Here is a 19,848-nt window from a genome sequence, read left to right as displayed (position 1 = left end):
CCAATTTTACCAACTATTTTTTACCTGCACAAGTCCTTCTGATGTCAATACAGTCACAGAAAGTCCTGCTACCACACTTGTCTTTAGAAAGTTGGAATGGTCAAGTTTGCAAATAGTCCCTTATTTCTCTTAATGGATCAATGGCCACAGTTCAACTCCTAGTTTCATCACGACTGCAGGACATGTCACTCAACATTAAGGCTTTTGTCCCTTTAGTGTATTTCCATCTTCCTCTCTGATGCCATTTCAGTCCATCTTACTTCAATGTGGACAATGATTCTATCTAACCTACTTCTGTCAGCATCTCAACAAGGTCCTTCTGCCTCTACTCTGGTTTCAATGCTCACATTCCACACACAAAAAAAAACACTTTCATGACTTGGAAATAGTACTCATCTCATTCTTGATGGTCATGATGACTAGATATTCCTATGATATTTATACTTTTGCATTATTTTTGAGAAGGTGAGGATGGTACTTTCAGCAATCTAGAAATTGTACTCAAGAATATCTTGAACTTGTGTAAGTCCACAATTCTTTTCCTAATATCTTGCCCTATTTTATAGTATTTTTCCATCGTGTCACACAAGGAACAGTGTTTCAGGTGTTGCCCTGAATTACATTCACAACTGTTCCAGTTGAAATGTTGCTGAATGTTATTAGAAACTTACAAAGCAATGACATCATTGCTTAATGACTTAAATTGGAGTAAAGTCTAAAGGTTCCTCACAGGTGTTCCTGGATTTATCATTCAGCAACACCTGTCTGAATCTCATATTACTGATGTTATCTTGCTGCCTAAAAAAACTGTGTGCAAACAGAGGCATGCCACTAAACTTCAGCAAACAGACTTGAAGTAGGTTATTAGCATAATGTCTAGAAGTTTGTAAATCACTGTTCTTAATTTGTGGTCTTTTTCATTAGATTTTTTCATTTTCATCTAGCTTAGTTGAGTATCTGAGTTGGCTGAAAATATTGAATCAAGCGAGAGACGCATAACCCAAACATAAAGGGAAAAAAAAGAGGGAGAAAGAGATCACAACAGACATAAAGTCAGGCCATTATTTCAGCACTGCAGGGAAGGCAGTTAAACATTGTTCTGTTCAATTTGACTCTACATGACAAAACATGCCACCATGTCTGTAAGTTGGCTTATGCATTATTTCATGCTTTTAAATGCATCTTATGTTTGACTTGCCACAGAGCTATGCATTGTCTGCACATATTGATGTGCTACAGGAGTTCCTGTAGTGTTAATATACAATTACTGGGGTCAGTATTCTTTTTTTTTTTTTTTTTAATGTTTTACACCAATTGTTTAAAACTTTAAAAACATGGCAACATCTTCTTATGTGACAGAAAGCTATTTATTTTCTTAACTGCTGTAAATTATGACATTGATGCATGGAAATCTAATGTTTGACTGATCAATCTTCATGTTTTAACAAAGTTCCTTTACACAAAACATGTAGAAATTATGTAAAACTAATATACCTATAGGCATTTGTAATAGACTGTAACATAATGTGATTGGAAAAAAGAAATCTGTGGATTTATAATCCCTATACTCCATCTAAGGTTGGGGAATGGAAATCACATCTGATTGACTTGCTGCTCAGGCTAGTTTTGGATCGAAGTAAATAATTTAAAAACCTAATTCTCTTAACAAGTTTGTCCCTCTGTCCCATTATTTCTTTTTCTGTGCTAGCCACTTAAATAAACAAACAAAAAAAACATGTTCTATGAGCTCCAAAAAAATTTAACCCAGGCTGACTTTTGTAAATACATGCATTTTTACACTCATAATGCTAAAATACTCCATCTGAGGTTGGGGAATGGAAATCACATCTGTACAGTAGAATTCTACACATACAAAAGTACAGCATATTCCCAGGCTTACAGAAACATGTAACCCCGAAGCTTCACAGCACTGAAACTGGGCAGATGAAGAGTGGCAGAAGTAAAAATAAACCCTTGTTGACAGCTGCTTTCTACAACACTCTTCATGTTGAAAAGATGTTACAATGATGTTGTATTGGAGACAACTGCCCCCATTGTTCCAGGTGTAATTAAAGAGTCCACAGCTGAAGCTACTGTGCCACATGGCTCAAGGGGACTTTCCAAACATTTTTTATCGTATTTCCATATAGGTTTATAATTAGTTATAATTCAATTCCTTTCAATGATTTATTTTACTCTAAATATCTAAATAGTTAGATATTTCAGAAAAATCCTAGTCAGTTTTTCATCTTTTTCTTGTTATTTTCTTTCAAGAGTTGGAACATTTTTATCTACAGTAAGTCAGCATTTTCTCATTAAACCACAAATATTACTCATGTGTTTGGATTTTATACTTTACAGTTTTGACAGCTACATCTAGGGAGTAAAGACATCATCTGTCAAATAATTGATCAATTACACCAAGTATACAACCTAAATGTTAGAATCTAAAACATTCAGTTCCTTATCATTGTGTTTCTGGCTGCTGCAGACCTAATTTCACAGAAGCATGAAACATTAAAGACAAACTTTAAGAATCACATAAATTTATCTGAGTGACTATTTGATTCATATCTGTGTGCATGTTCTGAAAACAGAGTCCCTCAACAATCTGAAAAATGTCCTCATTCTTTGAGTCAGATAATAACCAGCTCCTCTTCAAAACGGTCTATTCTAATTAAATCCTGGTTCAAGGCGAAGCTACATTCCACAAACAACAATCTGATGGAGTGGATGGATTCACATGAAACAGGGAGCATTTCAGCGCTCTTTGATCACCCAGGTATTCATTGGATGTCAGTCATTTGACAAATCTATGTTTTTTGTCATTATAAGGTATTTGTAGTCATTAGAAACACAAAGTTTTTGGCAGAATGCAGGCCCTGTGTAATTTGTGGTTATTAGGTGCAAAGCTGATTTGAATTTTAATTCTGGTAATTAGGAAAATTATGATTAAATGTTATGGGTGATTTTGAAACCGCATGCTTACGATAATCGACGAAAATACAAATACCTGCAGCAGTTTTATTAGTTTATCTTTCAAATGGATCCCCCAAGCCCGCTGCCAAAAACTGCATAGTAGAACATTACATTACAGAGCCAAAGTAACATGAAGACATTTTTATCTTCATTACCTGCAGCCACGAAAACATGTTGCAAGGAACAAAGTGAAAGTTTAAAAAACAAATTCTCAAAGTTTGAAACGCTGCTGCGACTTTAAAGATATATACATATTTTGTTGCTCACATGTTTTGTGAACATTTGTTTGTGTGTGTCTAAATATAAATATATATATTTGCCAGAGACAAAGATGGAGTGCAAAATAAAGGTACCAACAAGGTTCATGAATAGTGGAGAAGTTGTTGTCCTGAGACAAATCGCCCACATTATCCTGAATAAATAAAACCAAATATTACACAACTAAGCTGAAACATTTAGAAAAGCTGTAATGTATTATAAATAATACTGCTAATTATAAAACCTTGTTATTAAATAATTATGGAAAATGACCAACAGTCATTATCATTATAGGCTGATTTTAAATAAGGAAAGGATTTTTCTTGCCCTATTAGTTTGGTTTATGTTTGTTAGTTTGTTCTTTTTCAATTTGTAAGCGTCAGCCAGGGAGGTGTGCTTTCAGATTAACCAGAATCTTATACAAATTGAAAAAGCCTTTGCTTGTAATACATATGGAATTTAAAAAATTCCATATATATACAACAGATATACATTTATTGGGTATTTCTTTTCCCCTACGATTGCTACAAATATTGAGGAAGCAATGCTGGTAAGAAGTAATTAAAAACATTATTCACTTTACTTCTTAAGCAAATGGGATGGTAAATATTTCTTTGTAAAAGCTTTATATACTCTACCCTATCTTCTGATTTACTTTCATAAATAAGCTTTTCATAAATGAGCAGACAAAGTTGGTAACAACTTTGCAGCACATTATGTTTGCCTCATAATTATAAATGGTGTTGAAAATAAAGCAAAAGCCAGTTTTAATCTCTTTTGCTTGCCTCTCCCTTCTCTGAAATCATGCCATCCACTTGAAAACAGACATGAAATACCTCATAGAAAGTCTGCAAGTCTTTATAAATCAAAGGTGGTGACAGAGTTGCTTGACCAGTGTGAAAGAGAAAAATGCTATATGCATAGCAACTCTGCTGAAAACATTTAATTCAAAGTCATTTCTAAGTAAGAAAAATGCAACTGTGCAGCATGAACATTTGGTGTCCAGAAATCTTTTTTTATTTCCTTCCGAATGATTAAATCTTCAAATAATAAAAAAAATAAACACCTCTAATCAAATATGCATTGCTGATTTGCAATTAATAAGCCAGCTGTACCTTTGAGCCACGCTCTTCCAGATGCAAGAAAATATTACAAGGAGGGCAATAATTCAGTGCTCCGTGGTCACCCAATACATCAACGTTTATAAGTCCCCACATCATTTGTACTTAGTTTACAGAAAAAGAAAAGATCCAAATTGACTGCACCACATGGCTGGTACACATTAGGGGCTTCCATCACAAAAGAACTATATTTGCATGTTAATTTACCTGTAATGAAGCACATTAGTTCTCAAAAGCTGGCCCCCACTTATTCAATGCTGCTATTTTGTTTATGAATGATTGGATGGTATAAATGCTGCCAGCTTATGACTGGATTTCCAGGACTGAAGTTGTAGTTAATCTAGTGGATTAAATAAAATACACAAACATGAAGGTAGAGGTGTATACAGTAAGTAAAGTCTGCCACCTAGATATCATGTTTCAGCAAATGGACCATGTTTGAGCTACTATTAAGAAACCAAACCACGTAAGTAAAAATATAATCCTTACATATGAGACACTGGAAAAGCATTAAAAAAATAACTTTTGGTGTTGTGTATCATGTTGGAACTGATTTTGATATCTAAACAATAAAGAACAAATCCTTTCGGGACATCACCTAATTGTTAAACTACATATAAAAATGATAAATATTAGATTGCTACAGGTACTTCAATGTTAGAGAAAAAGCTCATGTGTTCATGCTTCATTTGTACTCTCACTGTGTTATATGATAATTCTTCTGTAACTAATATAGTCACATGTTGAGTACATATGATCAAGTATTTTTTAGGTTAATAAATGCAATCAAATGCTTCCATTTAAAATGCACCTATATTTTAATTTAATGCAGAGATTAGATCCAACCAACTTTCTAATTGTTTTTCAGTGTTAGAGCATCAAACTCAACCAAAGGAAAATAAGTTTCATATTATGGCAATCACTACAAGCAGACATTATTTGTCAAAAATATTTTGACAGTAAACAAATGCATCACAGTCAGTCAACATATCATTTCACCATTTATCAACAACAAACGTTTCCTCAATTACAGAGTTAATCCAGGCAGAATTTTGTTTTCTCCAAATTGTATTTGTTGATGTAAATTAGTTGGGTAAAATAAGTTTCTTTAGGGAATAAGTCTGAATTTAAGCAATAAGAACTGAGTGCCCACATCTCTGACATGAACATTTTTATAGTTCATTATACTGCAACCACAAACTCTAATGTATGTTTTGCAGTTTATTTGTGCCAGACCAAAATGAAGTGAATAGTTGCAAAGTGAAAGGAAAATGATATGTAGTATTCAAATTCTCCCTAGGATATCTTTAAGTGAAATCCTGACACTGCACCGTGTTCCCAATTATTATGCAAGTGATATTTTCTTGGATTTTCCTAAATGGTCAATGCAAATCATGGTCAGTACAATTTTCAAGTCATGAACTATTATAATATAAATCAAATTTTACTGAACAAAGCTCCCCATGAGAACCGTATTTTTTTCAAAAATAAAAAAACTCAAAATGCACTATTCCAAATTATTATGCAGAGCAGATTTTCTAAACATTTTATGGATTATTAAGAACTGCAAATGGTCATTCTTTGAATGTGCAGCATTAAGTGGTCACATGTACTAAAATCAAAAGCTATTTCAATCAAAAACATCTTAACAGACCGAGTTACATGTTAATATAGGACAGGGGTCTCAAACTCCAGTCCTCGAGGGCTGCTGTCCTGCAACTTTTAGATGCGTCTCTGCTGCACCACACCTGAATAGAATAATTAGGTCGTTAGCAAGGCTCTGGAGAACTGATCTACACAAGGAGGAGGTAATTAAGCCATTTCATTCCAACGTTTTGTACCTGTGGCACATCTAAAACCTGCAGGACCGCGGTCCTTGAGGACTGGAGTTTGAGACCCCTGACATAGGAGCCCTTCTTTGATAACACCTGCACAATTCTTGCATCCATTGAACTTGTGAGTTTGTGGAAAGTTTCTGCTTGAATTTCTTTGCAAGATGTCAGAATACCTTCCCAGAGCTGCTGTTTTGATATGAACTACATTCCACCCTCAGATCTTCTGCTTGAGGAAACTCCAAAGGTTCTCAATAGGGTTGAGGTCAAAGGAGGATGGTGACCACACCATGAGTTTCTCCCCTTTTATGCCCATAGCAGCCAATGACACAGTGGTATTCCTTGCAGCATGACATGGTGCATTGTCATGCATGAAGGTGATTTTGCTACTGAAGGTACGGCTCTTCTTTTTGAACCATGAAAGAAAGTGATCAGTCAGAAAGTCCATATACTTTGCTGAGGTCATTTTCACACCTTCAGAGACTCTGAAGGGGCTGACCAATGATTCTCTCCACATGATTTCAGCCCAAAAAATGACTCCACCACCTCCTTGCTGACGTCACAGCTGTGTTGGGACGTGGTAGCCATCCATCACCAATTATTGCATCCATCTGGACCATCCAGGGTTGCACAGCAGTCATCAGTGAACAAGTCTGTTTGAAAATTAATCTTCATGTACGGCTGGGCCCACTGCGACCATTTCTGCTGGTTACGGGCCGAATAGTAGGTTCATGCACCGCAAGCCTCTGGAGGATCCTCCACCTTGAGGTTCCAGAGGCACCACCAGCTTCAAATAACTGTTTGCTGCTTTGTAAGGGCATTTTAACAGCTGCTCTCTTAATCCGATGAATTTGTCTAACAGAAACCTTACTCATTATGCCTTTATCTGTACAAACCCATTTTTGCTCTGAATCAGCCACAAACCTCTTCACAGTACGATAACGCTTCAGTTTTAGTTAAATATTTAATGTTTTCATACCTTGCCGTACAGCACTAAACTACCTGATGATTTTCGCCAGCAGAGATCCTTTCTCTTTCCCATATTGCTTGAAACCTGTGGCCTGCTTAATAATGTGGAACATTCTTCTTAAGTAGATTTCCTCTAATTGAGCTCACCAGACAAACTAATCAACCCAGCTCTCTGAAATTAATTAAAATGATTCAAAGACCCCTGACACACAATACCATCTATAAATTTAATAGCACAACAAAAAATGTAATCTTTATGACACTTAAATACAATTTGCATAATAATTTAGAACATGGTGTAGTTGCTTTCAAAAGCGACCAAATTATTAAATGCAGTTCGTCTCTCTGTTCCCAGTAAAAATCCAACTGTTCTGTAAAGGCTTCAGTGGTTTTAAAGAGAAAATCAGTAAACAAAACGCATCATGAGATCCAGAAACAAGTGACAATTCAAGGATAACATTTAGAAAAGTTTAAAGAAGGGTTTGATTATAGAACACGCTCATAAGACTGTGAAAATTGGAAACAAAATTACACATCCAGAGCCAACTCCATCCATTTTAGTGACCTAGGTTTGGTTCACTCTATCCATTTTGGACCTCTATGTTATTTAGCTCAACTGTAATTTAAGGAACACGTTAACGTTAGCAATCATGCTGAGACACCCTGCAAACTCATTTAAACATAGATTAATTCATTTAAGCATTAATTAACCTACCTACATTGGATCAGCTAATTGTGGTGCATCAGTTGGTGGATTCAATTTTGTAAACATCACTAAGTAGATGTCATTAAGTAAACAAACCTCAAAATGAAACAAGGTAGTGACTACATCATTCTATGGGGTTGCAGAAGAAAAAAAGAAGAGAGGCAGAACGTTTCAGATCTGCAAAGCTCAAGGTATTTGAATTGTACTGTAAAATAGGATTGCCATTTAACAATTTTCATTTTTGGTTTTAGTCCTGAGCCCAACAGATCTGGAGCTCTTAAACAGGCAAACTAGAAACAGTTTCTGCTAAAATGTCAATATATTGGAACAAAATAGATGTCAACTACATTGGGCCAGACATTGTTAGCCGACTGACCTTTTGAAGTCCATTAGCAGCAGCTGCACCATGATTTTTCATGATTCACATTAGCATCTTCACTCTAAAAACAGTCAAGTATTTAGGCACATTTATGACTGGTGTGTTTCTATACTGTGCAGAGTCAGCTTATTTCCCTTAACAACACATTAAATTGGCTCCCAGTGTCTTGGGGGAGTGATAGGATCCTATTTCTGAGCAATTTGCTGTCCCCAAATCATTTGAATTTATGCTGAAAGGAAGGAAAAATGGTTACTTCTGGTTGTTACTGAGGACAACCAGTAACAACCAGAACATTAACTGAGGACATTAATTTTCAACAAGAAAACTGGTGCATGTTTGAAGTCCTATACTTAAACATTCAGATCAAAATTAACGCAAGTTACACCTTTCAAAGGCTTATGGAGAGGAAACATAATAATTATTTCCACTGTGTAATAGTCACCAAAGTTCATGTACAGTACTGTGTTTATTCATACCACTTGTGTGTGTATATACAGTATATATATATATCTATATATATATATATAGATATATACATTATATGCATTAAAACCACAAACTTAAACATATTTCACAACAATTTTATGTCCTAGACCAAAATAAATTACATTATTGTGATTGTAAAGACAATGATCATAGATTTGTATTTTTTATTTTTTTATATTTTACCAAGTAAACTTTAGAAACTGTGGCATGAATTTGTGTCCAGGTTCTTGGAATCAATACATCACATAACCTCCTTTCATCAATTTCAGCTACAGATCATATGCCTTTGGGAAAATGTGTCTATCAGCTTTGCACTTTAGGAGACTGGAATTGTTGGCCTTTCTTCTTTGCAACATAGTTTAAGCTCAGTCAGATGGGCAACATTAGTAAAAAGCAATTTAAAAGTCTTTCTACAGGTTCTGAATAAAGAACCTGTAGAACTCTGGCATTCTAGCTCATGACTATCCTTTAATTTAAGACGTTGTATGTTTATGGTCACTGATATGCTGAAATTGAAGTTCTTCTTATTGTGGCATAATTTCTAAGTCAAATTTGAATTGCCACTTTTAGTCAGAACTAGAGTATAAGCATCCACTGTCACAACCAAAATCCATTTTCTCTGAGCAGCTTTTATTTTGTGAAATTACATCTTCCTCTGTGTTTTAGTCAATCGGTGTATGTCAGTGGAAGCATAAACTTTATATTATTTGAAAGAACTGTCATGGTAAGTACAGATTAGGCAGTACATGACGCTGTTGCTCAAACAGCATTGGACTGTGTCACAAACGCACAGCTGACAGTGAGTCACATTCATTTTAAGAAAGATGAAAGACATGTCTCTGTGGTACCGCAATGGAATTCTTCACTCAACCAAAATCATGTCACAATGTTGTGGAGCGTATTAAATAAATTAACATAATTATTTATTAAAATAATAAAATACATTTACAACTTTATTTTATAAATGTGTAAGGTTTCCAGCTTCACTTTTTCTGGGTCCAACTTCGCCGAGACATTTTTTTTTCTTTATCTTTATTGTTCTCTTATAAAGGCCTAATTATGCAAACACGGATTATTTTTCTGATAATTTGAATCTGCATATTTCCTGAATATATATATTTTGGTCTGATGATGAATAAGGAAACATTTTGTTGCTCATATCTGCTCAAATGTTGCTCATCTTTCTTTCTGTTATCTTGGGCCTAATTTAATAACAAAAAAGTCACTCAGCCAACTGTGGCTCCTACTGTGCATCCAGATGACAGAAATATGTGTAAACACCTGCACTAATTACCTTCCCATGCAGATTATTTATGAAACACATTAAAGCATGGGTAAAACGATTCATTGGTCAGAATTCAGAGCAATTTTTCATGCAACCATCCAAATATTTTCCAGCCAAGATGAGGCAGAGGAGGCTTCTAGTGACACTGTGTGCTATTATCTCTTCGTGACTGTTCATTTTCAGGACTGTTTGTTGCAAGGAGACTAAACAAGATCTACAAATAGACAAAAAAAATGAGAGTTGCCACACTGTGCTCTAAAATAGGCCACACTGGTTGTTTATGTTTGATTTAATCTGCCTAATGTGTTTGTCTTGTGGATATTTCAGTTTCCCATAAATTTGCCTCGATTAAATGATGGCAAAAGTTGTTCGTGGAATTAAGGTTTTGCACGGAGAACCAATGCAAAGATGTTCCTCCAAAATATTTTCATTTTCATACAGTTCGTGATGGAGTCTATTCACTGCACTGCAGGTGCTGAGTGGAGGACAAAATTAGCACCGCACTCAGCCTTGAGTGTTCAGGAGGGCTAATTGAGCCAAAACTTCTCTGAGATAGACATCTCTGATTACATTACATCAGTAAAATATTCTTGTTTCACACGAGAGCTAATACAGGCACAAGAAAGAATGGGGAAAACTTCCTCTATGATTAACAGCGGGTAATGATTTTTCATATCTACTAATTATCCGTGTTTAGTTATCTCACACCAGAAGTTACTGGGAGGTTGCCAAATTGATCGAGAAAATTTGGATTCGTTTTTAACCATAATGATAAACGAGCACTATTTGAGAACTGAAATCCATTGCTATCTCATCAGTAGAAAAAAAGAGAACAGGTAATAGATTTTTGGCCTCACCATTCAATTAGTGAATCATTTAATATAATAATGAAATGATTTGTTGAGAAAACAGTTTATGGTAACAGTATTAAAATGTCAATAATGCATTATGTCTGATTTGTTTGTCAGTGGAGGAGGAAGGACTACGATATAATACACTTATAAATGAAAGTGAAATGAAGGGAAACATTTGATATAGGTGTATAAATTGTAGTAACCACACACACCTCAGTGTGTTAAAAGCTGGAATATAAGCTTGGCATTTCTTAGAAGGATAAGCAACTCCAAGAAGAAGAACATTTCATCTACAGCAATAAATAAAGAAGGAAAAAAAAATCTCATTGGCTGCCTGACGGGATGTAGCTACATGCTTCCCAAATCCCATCTCTAATTGGCTGATGAATCCTGGTGAACACAAATAGACGATTACCCAAGTTGTCAGAACCAGGACTTATCTCCTCTGTTGAGATTTGGTTGTGATAATTGTTTTGGATGTAATTTGGTTCCAGAGAGATCCAAAGTGGGAAACCACTGAGACCATTCAAAGCAAGAGCTAGTAGAAACCTCCAGCCTGAGGGTGACCTTCCAGCTGAAACAATAGCTGTATGTTGAGACTTTCTTCCATCAGTAAGGATTATAGACAGACCCTCCTGAGATCCATTGTTAATTTCTAAGAGAGAGGTGTCACATCATCATGATTTCTGATCACAATAAGGCATTTTACATTCAGTTCTATTGCAACAGTTCTGTGGTGGCCAACCTGATATCAGTTGTTTTTGAATTCTGTGTATTAATATCGAAGTAGGTCTTAAAAATTCTAATTTAAAACCCAACTTCTTTGAACCTCTGAAACATAAGATTCAAAGATAAGCCTTTAATCAGTTTGGATAATAGTTTGAATTTTTATTTATTTAAAATATTTATAGATATTTACAATATTTAAAACTTTTCCCTGTGGAAACAGTAACAAAGAAGAATAAAAGATGAAAAGTAAATAACATACGTCAGTAGATTTATTTTATTTGCAGAGTGATAAAGACATATTTAAGAGATATCTTTAATTTGAGAGATTATTCATAGCACACTCAGTTGTAAAGTGCAGTTGAATTGCACAAGGAAAGCTGATTACAGCATGATGGCAAATTAAATGAATGGTTAGAGAAAACTAAATCTAAACAATGATCTGATGACCCTCAGAATCTGGCCACAATTTCCACGAAATAAATGCCATCTGTTTACAAAATTATGCTCGTCTATCCAGCCCAGTTCTGTTACTGCTCCACCCTAAAATACTATAACCACACAGCATGAGCAAGTGAACAGCTGAGTAGATGGAACAAAAAACAGCAGCAGGATTATTCATCTGTCAAAAAGAGAATGTGTTTTAACTGAATATAGATACTAACCTTTTCAAAATAAAATTTAAACGAAAATATTTACACATTTATCTTTAAAAATTAAAATGAGGACTTGGACAAAAGTATATTTTTAGTGGATTTCAAATGCATGTACATTTCTTTAGTGTTCATTATATGGAAAGCATGCATTGCTGAATGCACAAAAAAATTAATAAAAAATAAAAACACTTTTCTGTATGTGCTCAGCCTTGGCTTTGGCAGCCAGTCAATACCAACAGTCTTTGATCGGGGCTTGGGTCTGGAAACCAAGTTGGGAAATCCCCAGAATTGCTCCAAACCCATCCAAAATTGGATGCAAGCTCCAATTATTCGCTATCTGAACATTGCAGGATCTGTAAGTCACATTTCCTGCAAGGAGCAGCAGCAGTTACTGTACTGCGAGTCATAAAAATGTGCTCTCTTTGACTCTGCATTTATTAGCTGGGTGTAGCTGTGCTCCAGCAGGTGACAGCTAGTCAGATGTGACTGAGTGCAATATTATCCCTCAGACACACTCTTCCCAATTGCAGACAGCTACATCATGAGAGGATGATGTGTTTGAATTATTGATACATTCTCAAGGTTGAGTGCGGGATGCTTTTTTTTTCATCCAATAAAAAGAGGTTTTAGGAGAAAAGAAGATCGTTCAAGTATGAAACCCAACAATTAGCAAGCTGTAAGAACTCTGCAGTTATAAGATGATGAGTCCCCCCTCCCAATCTAAGCACAGGAAGATGCAGCTTGATGACCACATGACTCTAAGGTTTTTTTGAAATAGAGACTTGTGACAGATGCTTCTATCTTTCCTTTCTGATTAGAGCATTTGATCCATGAACACAGCAGATCATGAACAGGCGAATGGGTTATAATTAACTATGAAAAGTAAATGCATCATACAGACATCATGCTAATAGCTTGAGCTGTTTTTGAAATTAGTGTTCCTTGTGTGTATTATTTTGAGTTTTATCATCTCCTAGAAGGGAAAAAAATTCCCTTTATAACATAATTTTCTCTTATAATATGTGTATAGATGTCAGAGCCTTAAAAGTTTGAGGTTTTGTTTTTCTTTTACAAATGTAGCCTTCAAAATTTGGAAGTTTAATTTTATCACAAAACATTAGTTTCTATTTTTATGTTTGATAAAGCTCATCTGTCAGATAATTTTTCCACTTTTTTTCCAATCTATGTAAATACACTTTTCCAATTTGCCCTCTATATATTTAGCGTGTGTAACCTAATCATCACTCTGCTCACCTGCTCTGTAGACTAGCCCGCAGGCAAACAGAAAAAAAGCTATTTGACAAATTATTTGAAAATTTGTGAACTTATCCTTGAAAGTGACTTCCTCATGTTGAACTCACGACAACTCAAAGTTGCCAGCATAATGTGTCTGGTGTTGTCAGCCATATTAACAAAGTGAACACACCATTAAACAATGTCATTAACCACCGACTCATGCTAATGTCTTCGTTTAACTATCAATGACGCTTAGCTTACTGGTCTGAAAGGGAAATCTGTTTTCTGGATTATTAGGCCAAAATAGAAATTCAGTGAGCACTCTGAAAGTTGTTGTGGTGTTTCGAGAGGGTGGGACACTGCAGTTAAATTGAATTGAAATAATTCAAATGGCGAGGATGGACAGCACAGAACAACTTCTGAATGTTTTATTGATGTATTTGTGAAGGGTTATAGAACAAAGTCAATGAATCAGTAATGGCATCTGTATTTTGTCTTGTGGCTTTTAGAAAAGCTATTTAAATGCTAATAAAATGGAAAAACGCTGTAAAAAATGGGCAAATAAGCCGTATTCATGATTTACTGATTGGTAGCGAACTGTAACTCTAACTTTACTCACTAATTTACCAGCAATGGTTGTTGTCTAAATATGCAACATGGTTCATCACCCAGGGAGTCATTCCAGCAGGGGTGGCATAAATACTTTAAGTCCATTTTTTTACGAAAAGAAAAAATGGGCATTTCCTGTCAATGGAGAGTGGGAACCCCCAGTTTGCACAGCATGAGCACTGTGAGAAAACACAGGCAAGCTCAAGACAAGACAAGCTCGAGCGCCAGGACCCCCTCACTATCATTGAAATCTGTTTCATGGGAAAATTATGTTCAACTAAAGAGGCAATGGTGAAAGAACTGTGGATCAAACCAAAGCCTCGTCTAGTTTTAGATTGGACTTACTAGAAATGGCATCAACTGTGATAAGAAAAAATGTAGAACTTAAAGAGCTCTCTCTATTTATCACCTGACCAAGCCAATGACAAACCACAAGTTGTTGTAGAAGTAGAAAAAATTGTTGTATTTTTAAAACATTTCCAGCTGCTTTTTTGACATATCGACAATTTTAAAAATGTTGGCTACATACTATCGCATATTTACCTTTGTTTGCTTTTCTAAACTTTTAATTTTTCTTAATTGTCCGCCGTTTTTAGCGTGACTCGTAAAATATTATCTGCATTGTGTATGTTTGAATTGAATTGACTTATTTTTAAATATACAATTTTTTGATTTAGAGTTAATTTTCACCCAAAGGTTATTTACAAACTATTTGTTTATTATGGTGGCTTCAAAACTGAGGTTAAAAAACTGTGACTTTTTTCGCAATTACACTATGGCTTTGTAAACCTTTTCACCTCACAGGTACTTGACTGTTAACATACCGTTTTATTCTTTTTTTATCAGCTTTTTAAAGAAATCATACATTTTCACTACAACTCTAGTAAAATATTATTACACAGGTTAAAATGGGACTTTAAATCCATCAACTAATTTAAGAAATATTGCTGTCTGCTCCTGTGACTTCACATTCAATGGCTATATAAATCAGTCCCGGCCCCCTAGGCCCAAACAGATGGCTTTAATAACTCGCTTAAAGCGGTCCAAAACTCCACAGATAACGCTACAGTAAACTAAACATCCATCTTTGGCTCTATTCGTTCCATTCCCCATGCAAACAGAGTCATTATACACATGGCTTCAGGGAGAGATTCCCTGTCACCCAGTCTAACCCTCTCCTCTCAAGGATTTGGATCCTTGTCATCTGTATTTCTAAAACTAGTCAAGTGACACTAATATTAAGTGAGCGTAACGGGTTCCAGCCACCTTGAACAATCTGACATTTAACCAGACTTTTCTCTGTCATCCAATCAAAGTGACATTCAATAAGTAAACATTTTACAGGAAACCATTGTGTATCAGGCCCTAGCAGTGGTAGAATGCTGTTTTACAGAATAAAAATGACAAAAATTGGCAATCTGTTGCCAAAAGACCAGGCACTTTGAACACTAATATGCTCAAGGTAAGCTATGGAAAATTAGGTACTGTCATTGCATGGGACACAGAGAAGTTTTGATTTAATCACAGTCAGATTTATGCCAAAGGATTATAGTTTTACCTGACACTTACACTTTAATTGATTTACAAGGTGGGTTTTTTGTTTTGTGCTTGTATTTATTTGGATTTCCATTAGAGAATGCATAAAGTTAGCTTAAAATCAAAGACGAAATATGTTTTGCATTATCAGTAACCTAGAGAAAACTTTATTTGATAGCAGATTTATTATTCCAAGGTGACTCAAGAATTTCAACACTAAAACTGTTTTTAAGTTTGGTTCACGCATGAATATTACACAAGCAGCTTAAAAAAATAAGGAAAGGAGTCCTTCTTATTTTTATGTTGATCTGCATTCGAAAATGAACAGTTTTTGCACTTCAGTCAGCAGTATACTGTACCTAGAGTTTCTTTTATTCCAATATGAATAAATAAAATCCTTAAAACACCAAGTGTAAAGCAAGGCATAGAGGGCTTATCAAGATTTTTTTCAGTTAAGAAACGTTAAAATGCAAACTACATTCTGCACACATTAGATTGATTGTATTTGTCTTTTCAATGTAACATACTTCATTCACAATGTTTGCACATCATATGCATACAACTCTATATCCAGAAGCTTGTCCATACATTGATTGTTAACTGCAAACATAATCTTTTTCTAATAACTTGAAAGGCTTAATTCACACTAAAACAGTCATATGGGTGCTGCTATTGGTGTTTCACTGCATAGAGTAGTCACTATCATGTGGTGAATGACAAAATATTTTTATTTTTTTTGCATTTGACCGATGGTTTAAAAAAATGAATGAATTTTACCATTTTTTGTAGCCCAAAAACTTAATTCCATAATCTCTATAAAGCACGCAGAAACAAAACCGTTGGCCCAAATCAAATAATAGATGCATGTGGTTAAACTTGGGCTGACCTGAGAAGGTTTGAAAGTACTGATATAGGAACTAGTGTGCTGAAAAGCTCCAAATGAAAAATAGGAAAAGCAAATTGTGGCTTAACAGAGCAGCAAAGGCATCACCAAAGCACTTTCAGCAAATCTTGAATGGTAAACCTTACAAAACAACTGCAGACTCATAGACATGCACGTGTTGTTCCTTCACCACATAGTGATATAAAAAGCAATTTTTTCTGGCAGTCACACTTTATATTAAAAAAAGTGTTGTTTTTCATGGGTGGGTTTGTTCAAATGTGATAAAGAGAGCTGCATATGAGGAATAATGCCAATTTCCATATTAAGTAAACAGAAAAACAGTTAATATGAGAACCAGAAGAGCAGATAAGGCAACAATAATGCGCTAATATGCCAAGAAATGACAAAAATGACCATCCAGTCCTCCTCTTTCCCAATAAATAAATTATATCACATGGTTTCACTTCATGCACTCTCTTTGTGGAATCACGCTGATAGAGACTTTCACTTAAATGGTAAAAAGTAGTGAACAGTCGTCAACCTAACCATCCTCGCGCACTGCAGGTGCTTTTTATTGTGTACTTCTCATCTGTTTGTTTGTGAATACCAGCCATTTTATTATGGCCCAGAGTGTAATGAAATTTAACTCAGTCCTGCAGTTTGGAGATTAATTCAGCTTTTAGACAGCGTTATATTTTATTTATATGTAATTGTATTGGGAAAAATCTAGTACGGCTTCTTTTATATGTAATGCAGTTGTGTATACAACCTGCAACTATAATTTATTTATTTTTATTTTTTTTGTATGATTTGCCAATTTGTTTTTCAGGCCAAAAGTTACATCTATTATGGTGTTATTTAAGTGAGGAATTTGACACACACACAAAAAAATCTAATTGTTTCATTAGATGTTTTTCTCACCTATTTATATACATCTACTACACACACCAATTGGACACAGCTTCTTGGAACCCTGAAAAGTGGGCAGAGAGAGACTGGTGGGCAGATGGGCACTGGATAACGTCTTTTATTTCCACCATTGAGCAGTTCCACACCTTGGATAATAGGAGCCAATTCAGTTCAGCCCATAAAGAGGTTTATCAGTTCCTGTCAGCATGCCCTGCAGGGGTGAGGCGACAAATAACAAGGTAGTGAAAAAGAAAAGTGGTGGTAGTCCAGCTCCCTAACCTGTTTCCTCTTTGCCAATGGCCATCTGCATGTTCAAAAAACTTTCATTTTTGCGCATGAATCGAGACACGCATTTAGAGTCGAAAGTCATGTTTGAGAAGCATTAGAGGCAGATATTGAGGTCACATGATGCAGCTTGGATGCATCTCAGAAACGTCACAAAATGTCAAGCACTGCAAAGGCTGCCAAGTAAAAGATTATTCCTTTAAAAAAAAAGTCCTAACTTACAGGATTATTTGAAAAATGTTCAGTAGTAACTTATAAAACATGATTCTTGTGTATATAAATAGCACAGCTAAATGTTTAGCAAGAAAAAAACAAGTACAGTAAAGTCAACTTTTAATATTTATGTTGGTGAATTTAAATACAATGAGTTTCTTTTGCCATTGTATTCAGGTAAATAGGATTTTCCAGCACTTGAAAATAATGTATTTCTGGGAGAACTCACTTATTAAGCGAGAGAGTCAAATTATAGCCCTCAGCCTGATTTGACAGGCTTGTCAGTTTCAAACTATATTTGTATCTCCTTCCTGGTAATATATAAAAAATGACTGAGAAGTCACTGTAGGTCTCATAAAAAAATCAAATTGGAGCTAAACCAGATTTTAAAAGTCCTCATCCATTATAAATAAAAGTAAAAGAATAGTGATTAGTAATAGAAGAAAAATATTCTCAGTGACTATTTACTAAGTGAATAGTAGGCAATGAGATTAAGAACCAAGAACAAGCAAGAAAAAAGTAAGAATAATAAAATTTAATTTAAAAAACTAATATTTTCATTTTATTATTTTACACTTTTAGATTTGTTTCAGGTTCTTTTTTCATTTTGAAAAAGTTTTGGAGGCACAGTCGTGAGAGCTCCTTCCCTGCGTTTGCCTTATGCTTGCTGGAATAAATTGGTACCATATGGCACAATGACAGGATCACTCAATCTTCTGTGTACCTGAACACCACATTAATCATTTTTTGGGGGATATTCTTTCCCTTTCATCACACAGGAATTTTCCAAATAGCCCCAGCCTTTATTTCTCTCACACATGTAGTGAATTTACATACACAGACTACACACTGGCCTTGTTAGATGCCAGACCGTTTGACCGAGTTCAAGCTGGAGCAAAACAAAATGTTAAGGTTAGGTGTCAGGTGAGACTTTCTTCCTGCTCAACATATTGACTTACTTTCCTTGTAATGCAGTTAAACTACAGACCTTGTTTAAATTAACTTTCTTGGATGAGTGATGACATAAAGATATTTAAATACATTTAATGTCTTGACCGGGTAAAAACACCTGAATGCAAAAATCATTAATTGAAAGGAAAAAATATCATATAATTTGAAGTACAAAAACATACAGAGAAATTATTGCATTATAATATGCAACCTTAAATACCTAATAAATATCTTTCCACCTACCTTTATATGCTGTCTATGAGGAAATCCAATGAGCATATGGAAAGAAATTTAAGCTCCTTCCACTAATTCAGGCTAACAGTTTTTTGCACGGAGAAGGGTGAACAGAGTAAAAATGGGTGAAGTGGCCCAGAGGTGGAAAAGAGGAGGAAAAGAGACAAAATGGAGAGAAGGAAAGAGTGAGAAACGGGGGCAAAGAAGAAACTGTGGTCTTTATAGCAATGTCCGCTTGATGAATCAGACATGTCTTATTTGTTGGCCTCACTGCCAGGGAATTTGCATTGATTATTTTCCCCTCAACAGATACATTTAAATCAATGTGGCACAGCGCAGCCGGAAAGTGTGAGAAAATGTGCAAGGCGCTCAGTAAAAGCCCACACAGCTGTAACCTTGCTCGGACAGGAGGAGCCACAGCTCCCCCTTCATGCCAAATGCATTAGATCAGGACTAAAAGCAGCTCTAAAGAGCAGGAGGACAGCACCTCCATTTCTGATCTTTGGGTGAGAAAAAAAAATCTCCTCTCATACGCATAGCAAGATTTATGTGGTCTAATATGTCTTCATTAACTGCAACGCTTCACATATTTGCCAACTTGTGTTTTTTCACAAGTTTCACAGAAGGTGTTAGATTCCTTTTTACTCAGGTTTCTTTTAACTTTTTCATACTTATTTCACCTTTTCCCTCTTTTTTCTAATTTCTTCATCCATCTTGAGATTTAATACTTGTAGTGTTAAT

General features: G+C 35.2%; 1 long non-coding RNA gene across 1 annotated transcript in view; it reads right to left on the bottom strand.

Annotated features, from left to right (window-relative positions):
* The window catches only part of LOC116725295 (uncharacterized), a 48,700-nt gene extending 29,355 nt beyond the window's left edge, over nucleotides 1–19,345 (bottom strand). Inside the window, exon 1 of the long non-coding RNA XR_004340374.1 lies at nucleotides 19,117–19,345. This is a non-coding gene — a long non-coding RNA (uncharacterized LOC116725295). The remainder of the gene's footprint in view (nucleotides 1–19,116) is intronic.
* Between the last annotated feature and the right edge of the window lie 503 nt (nucleotides 19,346–19,848).

This window comes from Xiphophorus hellerii, chromosome 9 (genome assembly GCF_003331165.1).
Source record: "Xiphophorus hellerii strain 12219 chromosome 9, Xiphophorus_hellerii-4.1, whole genome shotgun sequence".
In the NCBI taxonomy this organism is placed as follows: domain Eukaryota; kingdom Metazoa; phylum Chordata; class Actinopteri; order Cyprinodontiformes; family Poeciliidae; genus Xiphophorus; species Xiphophorus hellerii.
Note: the sequence above shows the minus strand (reverse complement) of the source record. Positions and strands in the feature narration are given on the sequence as shown.